At 40.7% G+C, this 19,633-nt stretch overlaps 1 long non-coding RNA gene across 1 annotated transcript in view; it reads right to left on the reverse strand.

Moving 5' to 3' along the window:
* Positions 1 to 4,766: 4,766 nt before the first annotated feature.
* LOC147171599 (uncharacterized) overlaps positions 4,767 to 19,633 on the reverse strand; it is a 27,440-nt gene continuing 12,573 nt past the window's right edge. The window contains exons 4-5 of the long non-coding RNA XR_015095598.1: positions 7,183 to 7,394; positions 4,767 to 5,931 (exon numbers count right to left, since the gene is read on the reverse strand). This is a non-coding gene — a long non-coding RNA (uncharacterized LOC147171599). The remainder of the gene's footprint in view (positions 5,932 to 7,182; positions 7,395 to 19,633) is intronic.

Here is a 19,633-nt window from a genome sequence, read left to right on the forward strand (position 1 = left end):
TCTAAGCTCAATTTTCTGAATTCAGCAGCTCAAACATTTAATTTAATATTAATTAATGTAATAATTGTCAATGTCGTTTAACATTATTGTTGTTATAATATCAAGCATTCAAATATTAGCATTCAGCATTCCCACAATTTCTCCAGAAAGTGCACTTTGTCTCGTTGTCTTAAGTGAATGACGCAGCGCGACTAATCGGAGCGCGGCATCTATTAGGATGGCCACTATCTGAAGACAGACTTTACCTGCATGCATTCCGATATGTGACACTCGAAGCTGGTTTTGCAGATTTCCCCCCCTGCTGAAATTCAAATGTGAAAGTTTGTCAAACTATCCGCAGTTAAAACTTTTGAATGTGACACACGATGAACTCGCGAGCAGAGTTTTGCCGAAACACGTTTGAAATGGAAAGATTGAAAATGGAATTAAAAAAGCCGCCAGTGAGACACTGCATTAATGAGCGTGCGTGTGTGCGTGCGTGCGTGCGGTCAACCCAGCAGCAGCCCAGTGTCATTTGCAGGTGATTTAATGAAGGCAGACATGCCGGACAGTGGTAATGGTGGCGTAATGGCACCACTCTTGGCAATTCACGCAACACTCAGGCTGCAGATTTATCAGCACTGTTTGCCTTAATAGAGACTGAGAGGATTTAATGAAGCACTACTGCAGACACCATCCCAGTCATATGAATCCATACGCCATATAAACGCCTTTTGTTTTGTTCTTACTCTGACTAAATTAAAAGATATTGAGGTATAAATCTTAGATTCATTGCAATTTTACATTACAGTACTCATAAATTATTTGGGGGGGAAAGAACAACACAACTGTCAATATTAATTTGAATAATTTCAGGGATTTATCAGATGGAAATTTTCTTCTCTGACATAAAATGTGAATAATGATATGCATTAAAACATGCATACAAATGCTGCTGGTATTTTAAAGTCATATTCCAACTTGCTTAAACATTCCTCATAAATCAAATAATCAGTCACATGAGACAGGGTTGTGGTCTTTTCATAAGATTGATAAACCTACGAAATTTTACCATGTCAAAGCTCATTACAATCCTGCTGCAAATAGTGAAAAACAAGATGGCGCCAAAGCGGTAAATGAAGCTACTCAAATCACTAGAATATAGTCCCTTGACACCATGGTGTGCTTTTTTTTAAACAAATGAATGAAGACGACACTGTATTCGTTAATTTTTTAGAAGATTATTAGCACCCATTAGTACCCGTCGGTGATTAGTCGTCGCGGGCCACGCGCTCGCTCATTTTGTCGGCGACAAACAGTTAATAGTAACGGCTGGATGTCGGTCGGTCGGCATCCCGTTCGTACCCCGCTTCCCCCCGTCCCTGCTCACGTTTCGGCAGTTGTCTTGAACTCCAAATGGTCTCTGCGTTTGAGTTGTGGTAACAACCGAGGTCAACGCTTAGACCGGATGCTAAATAGGCTCAGACTCCAAAATCCAAGCGACAAACTTCCAATCCTGTGATAAACGTGTTCAAAGCAACATGGCCTCGCCCACTCGGTGGTCTCGCAGACTGTCGGTGAAGCGTGGCCTTTACTAATTGTAAAGTCAATGAAGCATTCTTAACAGATGCCAGTGGAACGGCTCCATTAGGAATTGGAGGGGGGGGCGGCTGTCATCCGCATATCACCGCCCCGGGAAGCCAAAGTGTCATTATCGCGCCGCTCCGACCGCATCTATGCACCCGCCAATTTCATTCTTATTAAATGCACATTAAAAGTGGAGATGGATGGTCTTGCTCGAGTGGACTTGGCGCTTAGCAAAGACTTTTGGTCGGACACGTTCGCCGGACTCAGCGGACCACAGTCTTCTTAAGTGATGACCATTAAGTATTCATAAACAGGAAACTTTGATTGGATCCGTGGAGCGTGATCGCGCCGCAAAGTTGTTTTCCCGCCAAGGCCCACGTCACAATTAACCAACTTTTGCGCTGTGACTCGCCAAAGAAACTACAGACCTGGATGTGGCGCTATATTTCCCCATAAACGAGGGGATAATTATGGCCTAAGAGAGACTGAGAAGAGAGTAAGAAGCTGCATTTAGCAGATAAGTAATGCAGTCAGTTAGCCCCCCAGGGGCAAGAAAAACGGGTGCGGGGCGGTTTAGTGTATTAATAAAACAAACAGGAAAGGCACAATTGGACACATTTTTCCTTAATTAGCAAAAACAAATACAAAACATTAACTGCTGCACATTTCACAAGTGGAGAATGTTTATGAGCGCTGCTGTGTAAATGACTATTTGATCGACTATTACGCAATTAGCATGCAACAATCATTTTCCGTGTCAGCCATCCAAAACAAATCACAGTGATATTAAGCTATTATCTCCCAGCGAGAGCCCGCGCAACATCATTGCGTTTTTCTGTGCGTGCGTGTGGAGCGACACAAACCCCTTTGCCACATTTAAAAGGGCATTTTTTTTTTAAAGTGCCACGACACAGGCGGCATTTCCAAAAGCCACGTGGCGGTTGTCACGGTGCACGGCAAGGCCCTTTGTGCATGTCGCGACAAGCCGGACGCCCCCTTAGGGGCAGCGCTGCAACACGACGACGTGAATATTCATCAGGCTGCCACACACACACACACATTCAGAGATGATCATCGGCGTATACAACAATGCGCTTCTGATCAAAGGAAGCTCATTATCTCTCTGTCGTGCTGCAGAGTTTGAAAAAAAAAAAAAAAAAAAAAAAACCCCAATCAGCAGCGGCTTAAGCTCCTTTCTCCCTGTCTCAGCACACCATCGCCTTCGGTTGGGCCACACAAAAACCGGGATGCATTTAAATCCCGTCCTTTTCACTGAAATCAGATCTGAGCGCCCGCTCAAAAAGCACTTAGCTTGCATTAGCTTGAGATGAAGAAGTGTGTCTGATTCATGTCTAAAGCGGACATTGATTCCACCAGGACAAAGAGCGCTGTTGGGGATGATGGTAAATACCTATAATGCATATCTAATTGCCAAGCGAGATGTGAAATCAGATTGGCTGCTCAATGAAATGTTGGTGGTTCAAGTTCACCAAGGGAGGTTTTTGTGGTTGCTGGACTTTTTTCAGACTTCAGACTCCGTCACTAGCTTATTTGGGTGCGACAAAAGTTCATTCTATAAGGACCAGCTTGTCTGAGATTCAAGGTTCACTGTTGAATGTTTCAGTAACAACAACTGGGGAATGTTTAGCTCAAAGGCATCTCGGTGGTCCATTTTTCCAGCAATCAGTTCGGACTCCACTTTCCTTAGGTCTTAAAGAAGATCTGCTGCTTTTTTGGGGTGTGTGTGTGTTGGATCTCTTCTGTGCCCAGATCATGTCCATGAACCATACCCTTCCAAGTCCCCAAGCCAGGTCCTTACGGATGACCCACTCCCAGAAAGAGATACTCGGTGCTTACCAGCAAAGCAAAAGTGCCAGTGGCTGAAGTGGCTGTATAGGATCAATAAAATTAAATACGTTTCAGAAAAGGAGTCTGGGCTGCGGTCTCTACGCCTGCTATAGGAATCCATTAAGCAGTTTCTGCTCATGACAAAGTTCAGGCCTCAAGTCCTGCACAAGTTCTGAACGAGCGATTGGATTTAGGATATGAAGAAACTAGTCAGCATTTCAGCTGTAGGTCCTTTCTATTGCAGCAGATTGAAATCAGTATGCCTGGACACGTTGGACGACTGGTCACGATTCTGGTGGGTAGCCGTGCCTGTTCCAGTAGCTTGGGAAAACCCAGTCTCTGTTGGACAACATTCACAATCGTTAAAGTTGAACATCATCATATATCCAAAATCTCTTTATGGAGCAGAAACAAAGTTTCTCCAGTCTGTTTGTAAACTTTGAAAGAACAACTTAAAAAAAAAAAAAGCCCTTTGCATGCACTGCATCCGAAGGAGAAGCAACACCACAGCACAACAACCTTCACTCCTCCTCAGAATTCAACCAAAGCCCAAAGTCACCTCGTAAGCAACACACAATCACTGACATTTGTGTCACTGCTCAGTAAAATTAACATCAGCCCACTACAGCCGTTTAATTGCGAGAAAGTCCCGGTACGCAGGGTTCCCTGTATACTTTAAAGGATATTGGTATTACCTGATGAATCATTCAAATGCAAATAATTTGCATTTCTATAAATTATCACAATGAGTACTGACAGAGAAGTATCCAATTATCTTGTAATCAGTGTTCCAGACCTATGAGCTTCAATATCTTGGATAGTATTTAATATCAATCAAGATTTTTGCTCTGACATTGAACAAGCACAATTAAAAGCTTCAAAGTAGATTGGATGAAAATTGATGGATAAAAAGCTAAACTGATTATGTACCTTTGACATTTGAAATTGGAACATAAATGTACCTTTTTGGAATTGATAACCCGCCACCCTTTCTCACCAACCTACTCAAAAGAAAAAATGACAGTACAAGGTACTGTTTGCAGTACGTGGTCAGTTGCGGTTCGAATCATGACAAGCTGATACTACAGTATTAGTATGGGTCAAGTAAATTTTACATTGCTGGTCGTGTCATTGTATATTTTCCAGATTACCGACTAGAAATCACAAAAAGTTCTGCACTGCTGCGCTGACTTTGTTCTGGATGTTGTGGTATTCAACTCCAGTCCCTACTCAGTTTTTTGGGTGCCCTCAGTTTCCTCTTGAACAAAACTTCTCTCTTACCACTCAGGCTGGGTAAACGTTTTTATTGGCAACAAGAAAAAACATAGTACAACTTCAGTGAATCTAGTTAGTGGAACGTGAGGGACACCAGTTCTAACAAACACGGCAACCAGCGATCTCTGTGTGCAGGGTTCATTTACATCCTAAGAGTACTGTACTATACTGTACTGTACTGCTGGGGACATCAGACAGGAGCCGTCTTATCTGTGTCTTGAGAAAGCAGATTTTAAAAAATATTTCTTTTTGAAAGAAAACTGCTAAGTCATAAGGTCCTCAATATGTAGCAGGCAATGAACCAAGGCTTGTTTTCAATGCAGTGGTGAATTCGGGGAAGCAGAAAACAGACCATCCAAAAATGAACCTTATCGAAGGCAGTGTTGCGAAAAGCACCAAGTCCAATAATTACCTTGTACCCCCTATTTCAGTGAAACCCTTGTGTTTCACGAAAAAAGAAACAGATATTGCCTCTGTTCTGGACTGGAATGTGTACATTTTTGTGTCGTATAGATTTACTGTCAAGTGCTGACTAATAATGAGCTCCAGCTCGCAGCACACAAAAGGATCCAAACAAAAACAATGGAGCATCAAAGTGATGTTTCAGCACTGGTTCAGCAGTCTTAGGAACACACATTGACACGTTCGCTAACATCTCTGTGAACAAAAGTGCTGTCACATTCATCTTTTTCCTGAGACTGCGCTCATGTTCTGAAGTGAAAGTCACAGGGCCAAATCCAATATGGCCATCGATCCAGTGTGTTACATTACAGCAGGATTTGGCGGCCATTGTTGAGCCTCCTTTGCTTGAAACAGCAGTTGTTTTTATTCTCCTTTATTTGCCTTAATTTAGTGGCATTTTGCTGCGCCGCTCAGCTAATGGTCTTCAACGTTCTTCCAGAAGTGCGGCCCACCCGGGGTGTTTTCAGAGTAATTTGGTTCCACCTGAGGAGACGCACATGCTCGCTCAAACGCACAATCAATATTAATCGACTTTGCAGAGGCTGAAGTCCTCAAGCAGACGTTCTGCTGTGCGAGATCATATTTTAGCTGGGCTGAAGGGTCGAACAGTGCACACGTGGTCACCCGCAGTGTTATTGATGATGTGACCTTGAGAGGTTCCTTGTGTCGTGATCTTATTCCTCTTTCCCAGAGAGTCTTAGAGCCTCCATTCCACCACTTTTTTTTCTCCCTTCAGATTCTTAGATGAGTTCCTATCCGACGTGTTCAAGGCGCCGAGTTCTACAGATGAAATATGGATCACTAATGAGGCCTTGATTAAATGTTAAGCACAGCAGGAATGCTAATCTATTTTACATATCTAGGTGGCACTGATGTTTTCAGATCCATTTCCGCATAACTCTGCTTGCTGAAATTCGAACAGGATTACTGGAAGAACTAAGATCCCACGTGCCATTCAGACTGAGCCAGTCTTTCAACCATCTAACGCTATCTAACAAGGTTACGAGGCTCAACTAAAATGCATCCCTGCAGATGTCAGTGCAATTCAGTCAGATGGGAAGACATGCAAGACTTCACGAGAGTTGAGTTCAAGAAGGGTTACGGTTAGCGGTCAGAGGTTAAGGTTAGTGTTCCTTGTTAGGTTTAAAGTTTGCGTTTAAGTTGGTGCAATGGTTAGCATTAAATGATATGGTTATTGTTAGGGTTATAGTTGTGGACAGTGCATCTGTTTTTTCTAGGGAAAGACCAATTATCGGCTGAGACGATTATCGGTGCCGATATTCAGCATTTTATAGTTAATAGATGCATTTAAAAATGTTCAGGGAACCAATTATTTAAAATTTTATACATGCTTCTAACCCTGGGAACTCTCTGCACCTTCTGTTTTGGTTCGAAATCAAAACTAAGTAACATTTTAGTGCTTCAGATATTTTGAAATAAAAAGCTTTATTTACTGTAGCAAACCATTTTTATTTAACTTTTGAAGACATGCTACTGCCCCTGGAAGATCCCTAAACCTTTTGTTAGATTTTTAGAACAAAGATGTCGATTGACATTGAAGATTTATTTTTAAACTCCAATATTTTACGAACCCTAAACATTGTTCAGTAAACGTATGCTTAAAAGAAAAAAAATAAGAGCTGGGGTTTGTATTTATTTAATTTTTGATGCCAATATTTTTTCTTTTAGTGAAAATGAATATCGGCTGCAAATATCGGTTATCGGCATCCTTGACTAGTAATAATCGGTATTGGCCCTGTAAAAAACCCATATCAGTCTATCTCTAGTTTTTTCTTTGGCTTTTTTTGGGTGACACTTATTTTTAAAATGGTGGGGAAAAGATATTTGTGTTCATGTGACCATTTGGGGTGGGTACCGGCAACCCAAGGTACGGTCTGCACCTCAGTTTATGGATCATAGTTGGAGACGTTTTCAGTACGTGTTTGTACACAAGGGGCCATATTTACAATATAATTACATATTTAATGACGGACAATGAAGCAAATAAAAACAAATGATTCAATAACTCACCATTCCACCATTATGATTACTATTGTTGTAATAGTCGACCTGTGCTTTGAACAAACTCAGCGTGTGGCAGGAACACATCACGGCTGTTTGGCAGTCGGCGAGCATGGTGAGTGTTATGTGGCAGCTCAAGTCAGCCGTCGCTGGGCAGTCTCCAATACACCTTTTTGCAATGCTGTGTGTTGTTGTAAAAAGGTGGTTGTCTGGTGGTGTCCCTGCGAAGGAAAATGAATCAGATAGCCGTCAATAATATGTTAACCGACAACTATTAGACCAAGTTTAATCATTAACATTAATCATTGTTTGCCTACAGAATGAAGTAACCCAGATGGTCTTCTCTGCTTTATTATTATTAGCGTGCCATGTTATCTGTGGTCAGCAACTAGTTTAATGAGGTCGGGCAAAAAAATCTATTCAAGCAAATACATTATTAAAAATGTTTTTCTATAGAAGGAAACATTTTCATTGAGTGACTACAATAAAATCATAACCAAACCAAAAGCATCCGCTCCTATTTGGATCGTTATTTTCAGCCATCTTGATCTGCCGGCAAGCCTCTTCTTGACAGATTCCCATTTAGGCGGCGGCGGCGTGATGTCAGGCCGCCGTTGATTGATGCCATTGATCGGCACGGCACACCCAGGATGTGGACAGGTGAGGTTACCATCCTGTCACTCAGCCACGACGCTCATATTACTCATTCAACGTCTGCAATTAACAGAGCCATCTTCCTCCAGACTTGAACGGACACACATTTCCGTAGTGTCATATTCCAGAATGCCATGAGGATAAAAAGCTTCTTGTGCCCTTCAACAGCAGTATTTTGACAAACTGGCATGGAAACTGTTTAAATTTTTTTTTTTTTTTTTTAAATATATAAATACAACTAACCATTATGTTTAATATAGTTGTTGTACTTCACCGGTCCAGTCTAAGCTGCAATTTAATTTTGACTACATTCATTTAGATTTTGCAAATGAAAGCAAGGTCATGTGTAAGAATAACCTGCTGCGATAAACACATATCTTCACCGCGTTCAAATATGGCTTAAGACACGTTTTGACAAAGATGTGTTTTTGCCTAAAACATCTCCTCAGGATGCTGTCCAGTGTCCACCTCTGACAAAATCATCTACTTTGTTAAACAGATCATTCAAATCTATCACTGAAATGATGTTATTAATAAATATAACAATCAATATTTGGTTTAGTTTTTTTATGTTTTTTGAAAAAAAAAAAAAAATGTTAGACTATTATTTTAGGAAAGAGACAATATTTTAATTAACTACAACCTGTCTTTTAAATCCAGAGATCTTTTTCTTGGAAGTTGTAGGCTCTTCTACTATCTCATTATTTGACCTTTTTCCCCTTTAAGAAGCACTCAAAGGATGTTAATTTTTGTCATTTTTTTGTTAGCTTTTGGGTTTTGTTTTATAGTGTATCAAGTGATGGTTTGATGAGTTTACAAAGGTGGTCCACTGCCCGTAGTTGGGACCACTACCCTTCAGGATAGGCTTAAATGTACTATTTTGTTTGTTGTTCCTAAGTCAAAAATGAAGCCAGAGTAGGACAGCTGGGATGAAGGCGTGTGCGCGCTAACTGAACATTTAGACTCATGCTGCAAACGTGAGATAAGACATAGCATATCCCATAGTTCTCTAACCCGTCAAAAACAACACATGAGTTTTATTGTTATTGCAAAAATTGTGTTTTTGTTCTCTATCTAAATCAAATTTCGCCTAGTGGCATCTGTCATTTTTATGGTTTTGGCTTCCTCACAAGATGGTGGCCGAACACTATAAAGTATGAACCCATGAAGAAATAAGACAATATAGATGAAGAGTAACCAACCTTTTTGAAAATGAAAGCTGATTCTAAGTATTGATTATTGTGAAAGGCTACCAGTTTGACACGCACTTTTAAAATAACACATTTGTTCAAAATACCTTTAAATAAATAAATACAATCTATAGAAAAGATTAGTATGTCATCCAAAAAGTAACCACACAAATTAGAAATTGAATTAGAACGCTAACATAAATTTGCATAATGATATATCAGTCATAATCACACAGCAGCTTGCCACAAATGTCGTCCTCTGGTCAAGCTACAGCTAATCGCTAGTTAGCAACATGCTAGTAATAACTTTGTGCTAATTAAGCTAATTAACAACTTTAAACTCTCTAAACATGACTCACACATCAATTTTAGCATGGTTAGATTAACTGTAAAACTAGCATAACGTGGACTGGACTTAACAGTACTTACTGTATTTAAGCATTTGTGTAACATAATTTTTTTAGTTCCTAAACAATTACATGAGTTTTCAACAAGCCATTTGTTTAGCTCCTTGATATCCCATATACTGATTGGGTAATTAATCAGATATGAGTGACACCTGCTTGCCCAATACATAGAAACATACATTACATAACACATTCAAGGACCTAACCAATGCAGTGTAAATGTGACAATCACACGAAACACTTCTTTCTTTCTTTTAAATGCATACATTTAATTCACATACAGTATGTAGAGTTAAAAAAGTGAACATAAATACAAATTAATTATGCAAAACAAATAAGTAAAGTTCGCTTTAATTGACTCTTTTAAGAACTGTAAAACAAAACCTTATGCAAGGCCCAATGAAACACTGACCCATTTTTATTTATTTTTTTAAAGCGTGCATCTTTTATTAATTTTGATTAATGTGTCCTCATTCCACCAGTTGTTGTGGGTTTGTGCATTTTAAAGATATTCAGTTTGCATCACTGGCACACTTGAGCACTCTATCTGAGCTGTACAGTCGGACGTAGGGGGGTGGGGGTGCTACCAGGGAGAAAAAACATGCTATTTTCCACACTTCCTCTGGCTTTTAATGATCCCATAAAGACTTAATTTATTCAGTGCTTAATTTATTTCTGCAAGCTTCTCCAAGCTGCATTGTTTATTGTTGCTAAGAGCCTTCGCAACACTACAAAGCTCGATGAATTAAGACCGTTCGCAATAATAACTTGTTGCCAAGTGCCTGTCTTCTTTTTTTCCAATAAGAGGAAATATCAGCATGAAAAAATTATCAAAATAGACCAATGAAAATGGAATTAATCCAAATTAAATGGTCTTTATAGAACAAGGGAACTTCAGGAATATTGGTTTAGTTTAGTTTTTTTGGAGTAACTGAGTAACATAAGTAAGTAATGACGCAACTAAATAATATAAAATAAATAAATAGATAAATATGTTCACAATCGTGTAAATTATGTTTTGCCATTCACGGGCTTTGTCACGACGGGGGTCGCCATTTTCGAGTGACGTCAGATTGAAGCCGGTCGGTGATGTCGGTCGGGGTCTTTTTTTCTCTCCCAACTTTACAACTCGGATCTCTGAGTTCAAAGAGGCGTTACCGTGCATACTTCCTGGCGTGAAGTCGGAAAAGACCCGACTTCTCACCTTCCTCGAATTCCTTACATATGACTTGCACGTATGCGACTTACAGCCACCTGTGATACTGTATAAGGTCATTTTAGGATTAAAAACAAGAGATAAGCAGCATAAGCGCAATAGATGAGCATCCATCTATTTAGCCGCAGAAGAAGCAAGAGGAGACAGCTGCGAGGTACGAGGCAGAGCTCGATGGGGTTCAGGCCGCAAAGTCCTCGCCGCCCTTGTTATCATTGCAAATAGACCTCATTTTTCACGCCCACCGCTGGTCGTGGCCCCTCAGCACTCGGCGAAGTTGATGTCCGTTTTCGCTTCAACGGAGCGCGAGCAGGCCAATGGGCACCCGAGCGGCTTACATCTTTAGTGTGTCGCACTCCAGACGAAGCTATCAACATCTGTGACCGAGAGGCGCCATGCAGTGGGTAAATAGATTTGTGCAACCCAGTAAAAAAGATGCATGCAGTTGAACCATTTTTTTTAGGTATAGGCTTTCATTACATACCTTTTATACATCCATTCAAAAGGTTTGGGTCACCCAAAATGTCTTTCACGGTTTCAATGAAAACACACAATTTATACACTGATCAAAAGTTTCCGATGATCTAGTTGACTACCCAGAACAAATGTTGCTGTTTCCATTTGTTGCTGTAGGCTCCTTCTTTCGGCAACAGAAATATCCATCCCAGGATTATTCCCAGGGTTTGTGTTTTTTTTAACCCACAAAATTGACTCAATTTAAGTTTTATGTCATAAACATGTGACTTTGAGCCGGTGGCTGGGTCCACCACGGTAGCGCTACGATGGGTAAAAGGTAGGATGTTTTGTCTTGTTTTTACTGATTCCTACCATCGCTAATTAGAACGAAATCAATGGTGTTTGTGTTGCACTATATTGCATTCATTTTGCAAATGATGCTTGCGTGAGTGCCCTCTGACTCTCTCACAAACAGCTCACACTGAAATGGCTAAATTAATAAATCCGCTTACTACTTCATGTGGAGCAACTAAGCGTGATGTTTCAACAAATTACGGACAGTTCAACTTCTCCAAAAGCGCGTCTAAATGCCTCCTCGAGTCATCAATTGAATAACTGATAGGATAAACAATTCCCCAACATTTTGTTTGTGTCAGCCCTAACTTTCACCTCACGCCGATTGTTCAAAAGGGAATGGAATGTTTGACAGCCATCAGCCCAGTGGCTTTGACTAACGTCTATTTTAGCTATAATAGGATGCAGCTGCCAACATGGATGGATTACGTACATCATCAATTGGTGCAATAACGTGAATGTGAGGCTGTACCTCGCCATTCACCTAAAGTCAGCTTGAATAGGTTCCAGCTCATCTGTGACCCTAACGAGGACTAATGAGTGCTTTAAAAAACGGATGGCTGTGTGACATTAGTGGTTGATGTCATATTAAACTTAATTTATAGGTGACAATTAATGAGGTCACCATGAGTTAAGAATCTCTCCCTTTATACACCTCAAACAAGCTCACTTTCTCCACAAACCTTTGTCCCCGACTGACGAATTCACAAAGTTTAAATAGCACTCAAGAGCCCTCTTATAACTCTTTTTGCCATTTTCATCAGTCAACCCCCCTGCATCCTCCAAGTAGGTTTCTCCCCCGACTGAACGTGCGCTTTACAGAGAGCCTGCGAGAGTGATTGAAAATGTGATTTTCAGAGTGGCTCTAAAAGAAATCAAGGTATTTTGTAAGGGGGTTATATATATTTGAACAGAGGTTGTTCAGGACGTATCCACACGGCGGCCAATTGCGCCACAATTGAAGTGAAATTGCTTTCAAGAAGAATGCACTTCAATGATGCCTTTTGTACATTTTATTTAATTTTAAATCTCCGAAGATCGCAACTTGGCCTTTGAGGCATACTGGTACAGTGAATTAAATCAAGCCAGAGTATCTCACAGAGGTTGGTTTACAATACCGTATGTATTTGGAATTTTGGATGTGTAAACAAGCAGTTATTGAATACTAATTAAGAAGAATATAATGCTCTACGATCTTAAATGACGAATGAGGAGTGGTCAAAAAAATCTTACATATATATAATTTTTAACTCATCTTTTCACACAAATACAACAAAATGACGTCCTGGTGGATGCAGATACAGATTCAGAGGCAGGACAAAAGTCTGCATGTGAACCCCATTGACAGTAAAAAAAAAAAAAAGATTATAATCAACAAAGTCCTTTTTCTAGCATGCGGTGCACTAAATTTCTGTTTTTTACATTGTACAAGTGTAATTCAGGGTTACGTCTCTCACACAAACAGGATTGAAATGTGTGAGAGCAGCTTGACTGTATCATCGCAAAAACATATCTAGGGGCGCGGTACATGCATCGCTCGTAAATTTTGGCGAGAGAAACCACAAGCTTCACCATTTCATCGATAGGTACATATGAAATTATGAATAGTGTCAAGTATTGTTGTAAAACACAATACACAACTGTATTTGTATGGATTGGCAGCTGGCTGGCTCTTGCTAGCTTGAAACAAGGAAATGTATTTTTAAGAGAGTGTGAATTTTTGTGTGTGTTTTGACTGCCGGTAATCTCTGACATCACATCGTGCATCAGCCACTTAGAATTTGAATAGCAGTCAAACCATCAGCAGGGCGATCGGCCACTCATGGAAAGTGATGCCAAACCCTTCCTAGTTCAGTCGGGTTCGGCCCAGGCTTTAGGTTTCCATAAATAGCAACGCCCAATGGTTGTTTATTTCCTATTATGCAGATGCCTTATGCATTTACTTACCCTGGTAAAATTGCTATTGTCATGGTAACAGCCATTTTTGTGCTACCTGTTGCTAATGATACTGTTGCCATGAATGAGTCACGCAGAGCAACAAGCAACAGAAGACTTATGCTGATATTGTGCACATCCGAGCCGGGGATTGCGATCATGCTGATTTAAAATCAGCACGCCACAGTTTTCAGCAGCATAATTAACGTGCAACAAGGTGAAAAAATACATCGGAGAAAGCCTGGAGCAACATTGCAAAAAACTACAGATTAGACCAATCCCAAACCACACCTGGTTGTCAGACCACTTGTCCATGTTTTGCCCCGAGTCTAGCACCTTAAACACTACAAGTCTGACAAGACCATGACGGTTCTGCACAAGGACTGCAGGAGCACAAGGTGAGGTGCACACTGACGTTAATGACCCCAAAAAAGGCTGTCGGATCAGACGGAGTGACTGGGGAGTCTTCAAAGAAAGTGCAGACCAGCTGGCTTTGGTCTTCCCCAAGATCTTCAATGCATTGCTGTCCCAGTCCATCATCTCGGTGATCTTGAAATTAACTACTGTTGTCCGGCAAACCACCATCATTACCGAGGGTGTCCAGCTTCAAGTTCTTTGGGGTGGTCATTGACTCAGATATTAAGTGGAACTCAAACACACAAGTGGAACTTTTGTGAAGAAGGCCCAACAACGTCTTCACTGTCTGAGGATCCTCAGGAGGGTCAACCTGAATATATGTACTGCATCGCAATGTAGTTTGCCAGTTTCACCGTGGCACCCAGGAAAGAACTACAAATTGTAACCCAATTTTGTTGTAATGACAATTAAAATCCTAATTTTAATTTAATAAGAAGTCCACTGCTTGCAGTTGTTTGCCAAGCTAAGAAGTAAAATAATAAATAAAAATCCTCTGGGATCCTTTGCACCAAATAGTAAGACAAAAAGATGAACAGAGTTGTTGCTGTGGTTACAAGAGACATCTGCTTGGAAGAGATATATTTGAAAAATGAGCGTGTTAAGTTAGTATCAGACAAAACGTATTTGATAAATCAACGTGTTTGAGAAGAAAAGCTATGGGGATGCAGCTTGAGGCACGTCTCACACACAATGGACGCTCGCTGTTTAAATGAAAGGCCCTCAACGGGATATCAACACTAGAGCAGATCACATTGGAAAACTTTGAAATCTCTGATTTGCTTTCGTTTTTATGTCTGCACATTGAAAAAATATATACACATCCACTCATGGGTAATGTGTGGTGAATGTGTGTTTGGATGGCATTTGCCATGAATCATTCTTGTAGCTGACAACATCAACCAAATGTTTAAAGTACTTCTCATCACTTCATTTTTAGAAAGATTAGCAAGTTTCAGCATCTTGGGTCTCGACTGCATCAGTATTGACCGTTAGACTGAACGGACATCCCAGAGGACAAATCACTCCCTCCCCCGTAGAGCTGCAAATGGAAAGCTCTTAAGCTGTTTTTACTCGCAGGCACCGCAAAGGCCCTCGCGGGAGCCGGCGGCGAGCCACCGACCGGCTGCCGTCTGTGCTGCGATTATTGGCGGGAATCTGACAGAAGGTCCTGATCTGTGCTAGCAACACAGATGTTATCGGCAGTGGTGTTGAGAGCGGTGATAGTCCTGCAAGCGTCAGATCACAGTTACTGATTTACACTGTACTTTAAGCCCCCTCAGTCACTTCAAACTACATAATGCTACAATTAAAAAATAAAATCTTTATTTATTTTTGAGAAAATGAAGTTGTGATGTTATGAGAATAAACTTATTTTCGTATTTTCCTAAAATAAACTCGAGGTGGGGTAAGCAGTGGCCTGATGTCGTCCTGATTAGATTAAGCGTAAATTGGCGTCTATCTCAGCTTGTCCCATTAGAGCAAACGTGGCCCTTTGTCAAGTTTGTTGAAACAAGCCTGGGGGATAACAACCTTGCTTAAAGGAATACATCTATGTTTCACTAATTACTATCATTTATTTAGCCCTCAAGCCGAGAAACGTGTAAAAAAAGAAATTGAGCATCGATTCTCATTACTGCCGCTTTTTCTTGTTTCCTGTTGCGGAGGGAAATCAATGAGATGCGACTGACTTTAACATCTTACAGAGCGGACAGTGGTGGGTGATGTACGAATACAGTATGAGCTTATTTTTTCTTTTCTTTTTTTTTTTACACACCCAACACTTTTACTTAAGTACATAGTATGAGCTGAGTTTGGATGCATTACACTCACATATCTTCGCCATCTCTGCTTGGCAATTCTTCCGTTCTGTGTCAACATATTCCTGCATCATCCCCGTTTGCCCCGAGGCAATTCTCTCAGTGTAGCCCCCACCCGCTGACCTTCTGCAGGAAGAAGCCCTTGGAGCAGGCGCAGCATTCCCTGCGGTGGGCGTGAGTGCTTGCTGGAGCTCCGGCAGGGAATTTTTAGAGTAGCAGAAACCGCATCAGAGATGTCAGTCCAAAACAAAAAACATCTCAGAAATGGATCTTTATCCCCTGTGGAACATTCAACACGTTGTTGGGACTGCTCCAAGGCAAGTTACTTACTACTGTTTGCATTTACTGTAGGTCATCATGAGTTTAGGAAGGGAAACCCCCCCCACAACAAATTACTTGGGATTCTTCTTTTTCTTTCGGCTTTTCCCTTCAGGGGTCGCCACAGCGAATCCGTTGCCTCCATCTAACCCTGTTCTCTGCATCCTCTGCTCTCACACCAACTACCTTCATGTCTTCTTCAACTGCATCCATAAACCTCCTCTTTGGTCTTGATACCACTTTTTAGACTGATAACAGTATGAGTATTCACTGTTAAGCACTGCCCGATACTATAAGTACTTTGTTACATAAAATTTCAATCAACTCATGGAGAGATACTTGGTGAATAAACAATTTGTCCACGAGCCTAACAAATCAGAGGTCACACAGCCTACTGGAACAGATGATGTTTGACTACCAACCTCTGAAAAATACATACACAAGCAAAGCAGGGATTTAAAAGTGCTTGGATCTGACAGCATCTACTAATCATATCTCCATTTTATGGGGATTTAAAATCCAAAGATGTGTGAATTGTGGTCCACCTCACTGGCTGACTCGACTTTGGTCAAGGACACGGCGGAGCAAACAGGCGCCACATGGGACGTTGGCTTTGTCACACTTGCGCCGGACGCTGGCGTGAAATCGACAGCTGAGTGACAGCCTCGGCTCCGAGTGGGGATACTCAGGTGGACGGTGATTCCAAGATCATCTCGGTGACCGCTACGGATCGGCGTACTCGTCAAGTGAGGTGTTTGACACACGAGACACCAGTGAAGAAAAGGTCAGTTACAACTGATGACTTATTTAGAAGATGAGATCTCATCAAAACCAAATTGAATCAAATATGGTAAAAGCACCAAGGTTTTTCAAGGATTTTTTTTTTAGAAATGATCTAGCTTCTAAAACATGCTTGGCAATTTAGCATCATCCATCTGTCTAGGATTCCTTGTTCCCATTGTGGCTCATTGGAAACAGTACCTAAAAGTAGTTTGTCAAGCCCTGAAATTGACCCACAATGGCTACTTCGAAACAAAATGGCTGACTTCCTGTTCAATTTTGAAAATGGTTCCATGAGACTTTTTCTAAAGTCCTGTTTTGAGGGACATGTCCACCCATTTTTCGATCAATGGGTGAAACTGGTGTATGGGGCTATTTTTTCAAACTTTCCGGGGGGTGTTACCGAAGGAATTTTGGGGGCTCATCTTGGGGACCTGTAAAATACAACAATTTTCCCCAACATAAATGGGCTTACCAAATTGCTGAGCTTTCGGGCATGTTGAGGCCTCCAAAAGGTGAATAATTCGGCGCAATCACTAATGTCTTATATATCCCCATCCCTGACAATCAATACAATACTTAATGATGTAATCAATATGAGTGCTGTTTTAGTATCAGTCCTTAAAGTAAAATCAAGAAAAGGAGAATCATCTCTTTCCTCATTAAGATGCTTTCTGTGTGGCTTTTCTTGCTGTGCAGAATCCAATCGGGTCAAGTCAAGTTGGCTACAAGAGCTCCAATATGTCAATAATGACCAAGCTGATTCTTGCTACACTGCAGACTTCTTTTAGCAAAGAAGCGCACAGCCCCACCCCCTATTGGGAGCGGGATCAGGGCCCAGGCCCGATACAAAGACAAATTTCCTGATGTCTGCAGAGAAGTTTGTTGTGAAAGTGAGAGAGACGACGATACGCTTTCAGCCAACAAGCTTTATGCATTTAAACTAGAAATTACGATTCCCTCGCGGGTGAATGCTCAGTGATGATTTTTCCCCCCAGCTGAAATGCCAAAGCAATAAATGAACTGAGGACCATTACAATGCTTGTTAATGCATCGCAGTGGATCATAACAGACACCAGATACCAAACGGCAAAGATCCTTTTGATGGCTTTGTCAAATTTGGTTCGATTTTCTTTTCATGAGCATCAAAAGCTGTGATGGCCTTTGAACTTTTAGAGCTCGTAAATAACCCAAATAAAATCAATTAAAAATTAAATATTGTTTATGAAACACAGTAAAGCAAATCCATTCCATTGTAGGTCAAGAATTGCCAAGCAGTTAAATGTACATAGCTTTGAGTTATTTTTGGCGAAACAAATTTATATTATGTTACATGAATGTATTTATTATCCAAATACAAAAATATGATTGTGCTATGTTTTTTTCTTACCTTTATTTATTTATTTTAATAAAATCTGGTTGTATTTTATAATAAGAATTAGTGTCAACATTTTTGTATGCAAACCAAAAATATTAATAGGGTAAATTTAATTTAATCTTTCTTCCTTTTTTTTTTTAGAAAAATATTTTATTTTAAAAAAAATAGCAGAATTTCTTTTCATATTTTGTTTAAAAATTTCAACATAAAAAAAGTACATTTTGTAACTTTTTTTTTTAAAGATTGGCCTCAGCGTTTACGTTATGTTAGACATTGATTTTGTTAGATCCTTCATGAAAAGGATGAACTCAACTCAATTGTGCTTTTCTTTTCTTATTGACTTTTCATACTTTAAATGAACATTCTATGTCAAAGTAAAATGTGAGGAGGTTTAAGGTGAAGGACAAAACAGTGAGCTCTTCCTTGCCTTCCTCCTACCTTATTTTCTTGACACAATGAGTACCGGTAGTTGGGCTGTTCTTTTATCCGAATCTCACCGTAAATCTCGAGAAAACCCTCCTAAATCCCTGTCTCAAGAGTGGTTATGTATTAAGACCCTTAAAGCTCAAAGCGTTCATTACATTCCTCATGTTTCTGTGTACTCATTAAGCAGCTTTCCCTTGTTATTTCCGTCTTTTCTGTACATTACGTCGCGGTCCGCCCTGCAGGAATATGCAAATATGAAGGTGGCCTCTGGCGCAGGACATCCATATATGACCAGATTATGAGCCGTGATGTGTAAATTAAAGCCGCAACGAATCGAGCGGGAGTCTTTTTGGCATTCCATTGAATAATAATTGAGGTAATTAACTGAGGTAAATTGCTATTTAGGCTGTAATTGGGAGGCGGATGACATTTGAAGTTCACGCAGGACTGAGAGGCAGTCACCCCGAACCGTGCGCTAATGGCTTCCGCCTACCGTCCAATTAGTTTTGGCCAATCAACCTCTTTGACGGCGGTGGTCGTTGGTCAGCAGCCGATCTGGACGTACGACGGGCGGGATTTTTGGTCCGTTTTAAAAGAGCCGTGCCGGAGCCTTTGTGCTAAGATCTGCACCGATACCATTGCTCGATGGCAGCACCTGTACAAGCCAAAATCTCACACTTGCGGGGTCTGCCGTTATTATTCTATTCTATTATAAGTGGCCGCAAAAAAATAAAAGAACACAATCGATGAGAAAATTCTAGACTAACAAAGAGCAGAATTCAATCAGCTCCTTGTGTGTCCCATCCCCCACCCCCTTCCCCCCCTTTTCAGCGACTCACGCTGTAAGCCCAACATCATCTGGATTTAAAAACGTTAGCCGTCCAACAAAAGACTTAACAAACAGTAGAGCGGAGGAAGACTTCCACCAAGGACGAACTGTTCATGAAAGAATTAGGTAAATGGTTCTTGGCAGAAAATTATATGTAGCGCCTTTTTTGGTGCTGGTTCACTGGAACTGGATTTACACTGCATGGCTCAAGTGGAGCTGTAAAGTAATCACACTCTATGCTTAAGTAGAAGTACTTGAGTGTTTCAATATACAATGTTTAAAAAAA

The sequence above is a fragment of the Leptonotus elevatus genome, chromosome 7 (assembly GCF_054856555.1).
Source record: "Leptonotus elevatus isolate MCC_2025b chromosome 7, RoL_Lele_1.0, whole genome shotgun sequence".
NCBI classification, from domain to species: domain Eukaryota; kingdom Metazoa; phylum Chordata; class Actinopteri; order Syngnathiformes; family Syngnathidae; genus Leptonotus; species Leptonotus elevatus.